Below are 8,390 nucleotides of genomic sequence, written 5' to 3'. Positions count from 1 at the left end.
CCTCCGGGTTTCCGTCATCGGCCCGGCATTTCCGCCGGGAAAAGGCGAGTGGGCGGCGCCGCCGGGCTCGGTGCACGAGGAGGCGAGCAGCGCCCTCGCGCGGCTCGGCGGAGAAACGGTCTGAGGGGCCCGGGGGGCCAGCATCCTTTCCTGGTTCTTCCCGCTCCGCCCTCTGGGAATCTGGTTCTTGCCTTGGACCCTTCTCGGCACAGGGGATTGGGAAGCTTGGGCTTTTTCCTTAACATTTCAGTATCTTAGGACAGGCATTTGATATTTATTGAGTAAATTTTTACTCATAGTAATAAGTTTCGAGGCTCTAGATCTCGGACACTTTCTGTCTGGATTAGAAAGAATAAGTAATTAAAAAGATGTTTTTATATTTACGTATATGTCATGTGTGTGCAGGGGCCTAGGAAGGACAGAAGAGTTGGATCCCCTTGGAGGAGTTGGGATGGTGTGTTGCCTGAAGTGGGTGCTAGGAACCAAACTCTGGGCATTTGTAAGAACAGTAAATATTCTTTCCTTCCTTCCTTCCTTCCTTCCTTCCTTCCTTCCTTCCTTCCCAACTCCTCCAAGGGGATCCAACTCTTCTGTCCTTCAGGAAGTTCTTACCTACCCTAATGTCTTGAAGAACACTCCCTATGCTTTTTTCTAGAAGTTTCAATATTTTAGACTTTAAATTAAGGTCTTTGGTCCATTTTGGATTGAATTTTTGGTGAAAGATTTGAATTTAATTTCATTTTCCCCCTCTGATGGTAGATAACCAGTTTCGCCAGCACCATTTGAATAGGTAGGAGTTTGAGTTAGGGGCAAGAGATTTTGTTCCTGTGGCTTACTGGCTTGGCTTACTGTTGGGCAGTAGAAGTGTATGCCAAAGGTGAGGGCTCTGAGTCTTCTCACTTCACCAGTTAAGAGTGCACAGCGGCACAAGAGATGTAAAGCAGCGAGGGGCAGAGAGTCACAGATGCTGGGAGCAGGAAGTCCCAAGTCCTCTAACTTTTTCAGCTTGAGTGCACACGAGTGGGGGGAAGTGTGCTGTGGGTGCAAGAGATCTGGAGTCCTCTATCTCCTCCAGCTGTCATGTTCACATGGCACGCCTCGACCAAACTTATAATACTAGTACCTCTCAAACTATTCTATGAAATAGAAAGGAAAGGAACACTGCCAAACTGGTTATATGAAGCAAATATTATTCTGTTACCAAAAGTAAAAAAGACAACAAAAACTACTGACCAATTTCCCTCATGAACAAAGAAAGTCTGGGAGGAGTTGGGGTAAAGGGAAAAGCATGAGAATATTTAGTATGAAAATTTTCAGTTAAAAAATTCTCAACAAAATACTTGCAGATCAACTTCAAGAATACATTAAGAAGAAAGATCATAAATTATAGGTTGGTTCATCCTAGGGACCCAAGGTTGGTTCATCCCACTCAAATCAACAAATGTGATATGCCATGTAAATGACCTTAAGGATTTGTGCAAAAAACAAAAAAGGCATTTGGTAATGTTCAACTTGTCTCTGCTCGCTAGTTTTATGTCAACTTGCACAAGCCAAGAATACTTCAGTTGAGAAAATGTCTTTATCAGAATGGCCTATGATACATTTCCTTGATGGATGATTGATGTAAGGGGTCCAGCTCACTATGTGGAGGGGGTGACACCCTGGGCTGATGGTTCTGGGAACCAAAAGAAAGTAATCTGAGAAAATCACAGGGAGCAAGCTGGTAAGCAGCACTCCTCCATAGCTTCTGCATCAGTTCCTGACCCCAGGTTCCTGCCCTGATTTCCCTGGATAATGGACTACAATTTGTCAAATTAAATAAGCCCTTTATTTCACAAGTTAATTTTGGTCGTGGTGCTCTATCATAGCAATAGAGAACCCAACTAACAAAATCCTTTCATGATAAAAGATCTGGAGAGATTAGGAATAGGTAGACTATACCTCAGAACAATAAAACTATATACAACAAACCTATAGTTTATACTAAGTGAGAAAATGAAAGCATATCCCCTAAAATCCAGAACATGACATGAGTAACCATTCTCTCCACTCTTATTCAATATAGTGCTCAAAGTCTTTGCAGAGTAATAAGACAGGAAAATATATAAAGTTACACAAACAAAGGAAGAAGTCCAAGTATCTCCATTTGCAGACGCCAAGATTTTACACTTAAAAGACTCTATTAGAAAGCTCTTCAATCTAGCAAACATTTTCAGTAAAGTTTTAGGATACAAAATCAACATACAAAAAAATGAGTAGTTCTCCATATAGACAAATAAACTTTTCTGAGAGAAAAAAAAGCTATTCATAATAGCTTAGAAAAGAATAAAGAAGGGAGACACCTAACCAAGGAAGTGAAACCTCTACAATGTAAGCTAACACACTGAACAACGAGAAGATACCAGACAATGGAAAGATTTTCAACACTCTTGGTTTGACAAAATCCATACTGTAAAATGGCTATATCACCAAAGTATTCTACAGATCCAACACAATACCCATCAAATTATGAAATCCGTTATAGAGCTAGAAAAAAATCCACAAATTCATATGGAAACACAAAAGATCACAGAACGAACACTGCTGGAAATATCATAGCACTTGACCTCGAATTATATTACAAAGCCGTACTAACAATGACAGCATGGTACTGGCACAGAAACAGACCTGCAGAACAATGGGATAGAATAGACGGCACAGAAATAAACCTACCTGGGTACGGAGATTGTCTCGATTATTGATGTGGGAGGACTCAGCCCATTGTACACAGCAGTTGGTCCTGGATTGTAATGAGAAAGCTACTGGGAGCTGGTTTGAGTGAGTCAGCCAGCAAGAAGGGTCACTTCATGATGTTTGCTGCAAGTTCTTGCTTGACCTCCTGCACTCACTCATTCAGTGATGTACCATGGAAGTATAAGTCAAATAAATCCTTTCTTCCTCCAAGTTGCTTTTGGTCAGAGGTTTTGTTTTTGTTTTTTAATCACTGCAATGAAATGGAAACTAGTTGTCCATCATAACTATAGGTGTAAGACTCTATTGAATGGAGAACATACCACTCACACTGGACACAGGACATAGAGAAACCAACCTCACTGACCAGAAAACCCTTCCAGTTGGCTAGCTTCCAGAGATCTGGAAGGCAAACCATAAACTATTGGGGAAGAAAAGACATCAATGGTCTTGTCCATCACTGTGCTCTACATCCTACAAAATGCATTTTCTTGGCAAGATGTGCCCAGTGGTACAATAGTGGCATGATGGTTAAGTAAACAACTCCTTTCTGATTTGATTTGAGGCCTGTGCCTGATACTGTAAATCTTGTAAAAAGCTGATGACTGGGGAGATCATACATCTTAGAGGTGAACCTACTACTGTTTGCTAAATGGTCATGTCATCAAACTGCCGTTTCAATACTTATTTTTATACCTATAAATCTCTGTTACTCTTAATTATAGTCAGAGAAGGGTGGTTTTTTTTCCCCCAGTGGTTAGTATAATGCCAAGGCTCATAACTGATCAAAATTCTAAGTATAAGTGAGTGTTCAGTTGTAGAGAAATCTGTATTAGCCTCAACCCCATCCAAGTCTTAGGAAACAGTACAGAAGAGGGCTAGGAAAGAATGTAAGAGCCAGATGATTGGGAGAAGAGCTATGAAATGCTTCTGGACATGACATGGTTGTTGCACACATCCACTACTTTGCACAAGATCGAGCAGTCAAAATTCCAGCATGGCTGGGGCATGGGGTCTCCATTCCACCCTTAGCAGAGGATTTGATAACTCCAGGGGGAAGGATAGTCACTCTCTCTTGGAAACATGGCTTGTGGTAACGGGTCTATATTCATTGGACGGCCCCATACTGGGCATTTGTGTAGAACCAAAATCTGTGATTATTATACATCGAAGGGAGGAAAGACATGAAATCGGGAGCAACACGGGCCAAGGGCAATAAGGGGAATTGGAAGGAGATAGTGGTGGCTGGATATGACCCAAACATGTTGAATATGTGGCTGAAGAGATGGCAGCAGAGTTAAGAGCACTTGTTCTTGCATAAGATCTGACTTTTATCTGGTTACCACATAGTGGTACCCAAACATCTGTAACTCCAGTTCCAGGGGACCTGACACCCTCTTCCGGCTGCCTCAGAACACCAGCCATACATGTGGTGCCCATGCATAATTGCAGGCAAAACACCTACATACATAAAATTAAAATTAAAATTAAAAAATAAGAATCAGCTAACCAACACCAAAAGAATATAATCTGGGAAAAGGTGAAAAGCACTGTCCATGTACTGGTAATTGGAGTAATCAAAGAAACAGCAGAGAAGGGAACAGAAGCATCAGAGTGTCAGGGAAGGACTTTGATAGAGTCCAGACAAGAACTAATAAATAAGACTTGTTAAGTTTCATATACCACATACTCATGTAGCTCTCACTCCTCCGTCCCATCTGTTTAACTTGGAAGGTCATTTTGGCAGGGAAACTTGGCCTTTCCCTGTTCTTACTCTACATTGTGTTTTCCTTTTCCTCTCTTCTTAGCCTTTCCTTTTTCTTAAATTTTTTTTTTCTTTTAAAAATTTACTGGTGTTTTGCCTGCATGTATGTCTGTGTGAGGATGCCGGATCCCTTTGAACTGGAGTTACAGACAGTTGTGTGCAGACACATGAGTCCTGAGAATTGAACCTCAGGTCCTCTGGGAGAGCGGCCAGTGCTTTTAACCTCTGAGCCATCTCTCCAGCCCCTGCTTTTTCTTTTTCTAAAAAACGTAATCTGATCTGGTTTACAAATGAGATATAAAAATGCAGTAAAAAAAAAAAAAGACTACTGTACTACCCATAACAATACAAAAGTATAAATAAAGTAAATATGAAGTTGAAAATTAATAAAGATAAAACAATAACAGAAGGATAAAGTAAAAGCGGTAGCAGGGAAAGAACGAAGCAAGATCAAAAAAAAAAAAAAAAAAAGGCGAGTCAGAGGAAAAGAACAAGGGATAAAATCTGATTACAAAAGTAAAGAGCACCAAAAGTTGAAAACAGATATAAAATCAATACTAAAACTTCAAGATGGAGGAGAAAAGTGAAGGGGAAAGAGAACCCTTCCCTGGTTTAATCCTGGCACCCCCAGTCTTGGGTTTGGTTTCTAAATGGATGTTTGTTGTAGTTCCTCTCTGTTCCTCCTGTCGGTGCTTTATGTGGACTGGTCATGAGTACCTAGCATCACAGTTCACTTAGAAGCTTTCTGCTGGCACAAAGCTTGTGCTGTGTGGCCTACTCAGGCTAGAGGGTCTGTGGCGTGTGTGTCAGAAAACATCCAAGCTGAAGTATTATTTTCTGAGAGCACTCAAAAGCAAGCGAAACCAATGGCACTGAATTCTACACTGAAGAGAGAGAATGGAGGGCACCCAGTGCTCATCATCTGTGTTGCCTTCAAATCTTTATCCCATCCCTACCCCCCTGGCAGGAAACCTTGCTGGGGAAAGGAGAAAGTTGAAGGCTCAGATCCAAGGGGCTCAGAGGTCTCAGTTCTGAACAAAGTAATCCAATTACTGGGTTATGGACGAAGCTCTTGAGGGCATGCAACTCAAGGCTACAGACTTGAGGCTGTTTGCTTTAATATGCAGATGATGAAGCCACCCACATGACAGCTAAGATTGGTATTTTCCCAAAGAACCCAATGACCCTAACCAGCCGGAACTAAGTCTAAAGAGGTCTATGTTTCCTTTCTCTTCTAAACTTCTTTCTCTCCTACCTACGGTTGGGAGGGAGGTAGAGGCTTAAGGAAATCCAAATAAGAGTTAAAAACCTAGCGTCTAAACTTGTAAGTTACTAGGTACATGCTTTTTTAAATTTGTGTGCTGTTAAATAAGATATTTCAAGCTCATTTCTTCTCCGAGGTATTACTTAGTGTAATATGAGTTAAAATTTGAAAGTAAGATTAGGGGTTCATATTCTTTCCAGTGAAATAATTTGGGAAGAAAATAATTTGGTCACTATTTAGGTATATGAGATGCTTTAAATATTTTTTTATAATTAGAGTTTTCAGTTCATACAATAATATTACTTTTGAATAATGTAAATTCCTGACTTACTGTGGTTTTGGAAATAGAACTGACTAAACACAGCGATGCAACTTGACTGTTAATACCAGCGCTTGATGTGGCTACAGCAGGAGGATCACAAAATAAAGACCAACAATAAAGGCCAACCTGGTTTACAAAGAGGAAAAAAATGAATTATGGAGGAAGGAAAGGAAGTGATGGTGTTGTAAGACCAGCACCTGCAAGATAAATTCTGAAGAGAATGTTGAGAACAATGACTAGAGATTCCTAGTAAATACTTGCTTACTACTATTACTGCTAATAAAAGATTGGTGATTACTAACATGTACACATGAAATATTTCCAAAGTTCTAAGTACTATTCATATTTTGGTATGTAAGTTCTGCTGTCTTTATTATTACTGTTCAGGATGCAGGGGTGCTTGTACCCACTGAAGAGCACTAGGAGAACCAGGAATGTTAATCACTTTGGGGTGTCCCCTTGATGGAGATGAAATCAAATAACTGTGTTCCATCCAGAAAGTGGAATGAAGGTTGTTAACGACCTGGTGATATTTTTTGCCATCAATGGAAGCAGACCTCACCCAACCACCAGGTTTTCATTCTGACCTCTTCTCCTGGTTCATTTCCCTGCATGATGCCTGCACAGACCTCTCATATTACCATATGATCTTTTAAGCCAAAAATGTCTGTTACTTTATAAAGACTCCCCTGAAACATCCCATGGAAACATTCATCTCAGTGTTGCCTTCAAATGTTGTCACAGAAAACTACCTTCAGATCCCCCCCTTTTTTTGTTTGAAATCTTTATTTCAATCAACTGCAATTTGATTTTATTGTTTTTTTTTAAAGATTTTATTTTTTTTCAATTTATTCATTTTATATCCTGATTGTAGGCCCCTCCCTCATTTCCTCCTGGTCCCTCCCTTCCTTTCCTACCTATCCCCTTCCCCTAGTCCACTGAAAGAAGTCCTCCTCTGCTGCCCTCTGACCCTAGCTTATCAAGTCTCATCAGGACTGCATTGATCCTCTTCCTCTGTGGCTTGGGAAGGCTTCATCGACAGAGGGAAGTGATCAAAGAGCAGGCAACTGAAAGCATGACAGAGACAGCCCCTGCTCCCATTACTCAAGGGACCCACATGGAGACTGAGCTGCCTATCTGAGCTGGGGGCGGGGGGCTGTCTATGTCCTCTCTATGCATGGTCTTTGGTTGGTGTAGCAGTCTCTGCAGGTCCCCCTGGTCTCATATATTTTGGCTTTGTTGGTCTCCTTGTGAAGCTTCTGTCCCGTCTGGGTCTATGACCCCGCCCCCCTTCTTCCATAAGACTCCCTGGGTTCTGCCCAAAGTTTGGCTGTGAGTCTTAGCATCTGCTTTGATCCTGTTGAGTGGAGCTTTTCAGAGGACCTCTATGGTAGGCACCTGTCCTGTTTCCTCTCTTCCACCACTTCCAGTGTCTATCCTGTTTGCTCTTCTGAATGAGAACTAAACACCCTCCCTAGGGTGGTCCTTGTTTAGCTTCTTTAGAACCATAGATTTTAGTATGTTTATCCTATATTATATGGCTAATATCTGCTTATGAGTATATAACATGCATGTCTTTCTGGTTCTGGGTTACCTCACTTAGGATGATCTTTTCTAGTTCCATCCATTTGCCTACAAATTTCATGATTCCTTGTTTTTAATACCTGAGTAGCAGGAGTATTCCATTGTGTATATGTGCCACAATTTCTGTATCCATTCTTCCATTGATAGACATATAGGTTGTTTCCAGATTCTGGCTATTACAAATAAAGCTACTAAGAAATTGAAGAAAATATCAGAAGATGGGAAGATCTCCCATGCCCTTGGTTTGGTGGGATTAGTAAAAATGGCCATCATACCAAAAGCAATCTACAGATTCAATGCAATTCCTATCAAAATACCAACACAATTCTTTTTAAAGATTTATTTATTTTACACTGTCCTGCCTGCATGTATGCCTGCATATCAGAAAAGGGCACCAGATATCATTATAGATGGTCCTGAGACACCATGTGGTTGCTGGGAAACGAACTAAGGACCTCTGAGAGAGCAGCCAGTGCTTCTAACCTCTGAGCCATCTCTCCAGCCCCCAACACAATTCTTTTTTTTTAATTTTAATTTTATTAATTACACTTTATTCACTTTGCATCCCCCCATAAGCCCCTCCCTCCTCCCCTCCCAGTCTCTCCCTCCCTTCCCCTTCTTCACGAATGCCCCTCCCCAAGTCTACTGATAAGGGAGGTCCTCCTTTCCTTCCTTCTGATCTTAGTCTATCAGATCACATCAGGAGTGGCTGCATTGTCATCTTC

Source organism: Meriones unguiculatus, chromosome 4 (genome assembly GCF_030254825.1).
Source record: "Meriones unguiculatus strain TT.TT164.6M chromosome 4, Bangor_MerUng_6.1, whole genome shotgun sequence".
Lineage (NCBI taxonomy): Eukaryota > Metazoa > Chordata > Mammalia > Rodentia > Muridae > Meriones > Meriones unguiculatus.
The sequence above is the reverse complement of the archived record's forward strand: the minus strand, read 5'-3'. Positions refer to the sequence as shown.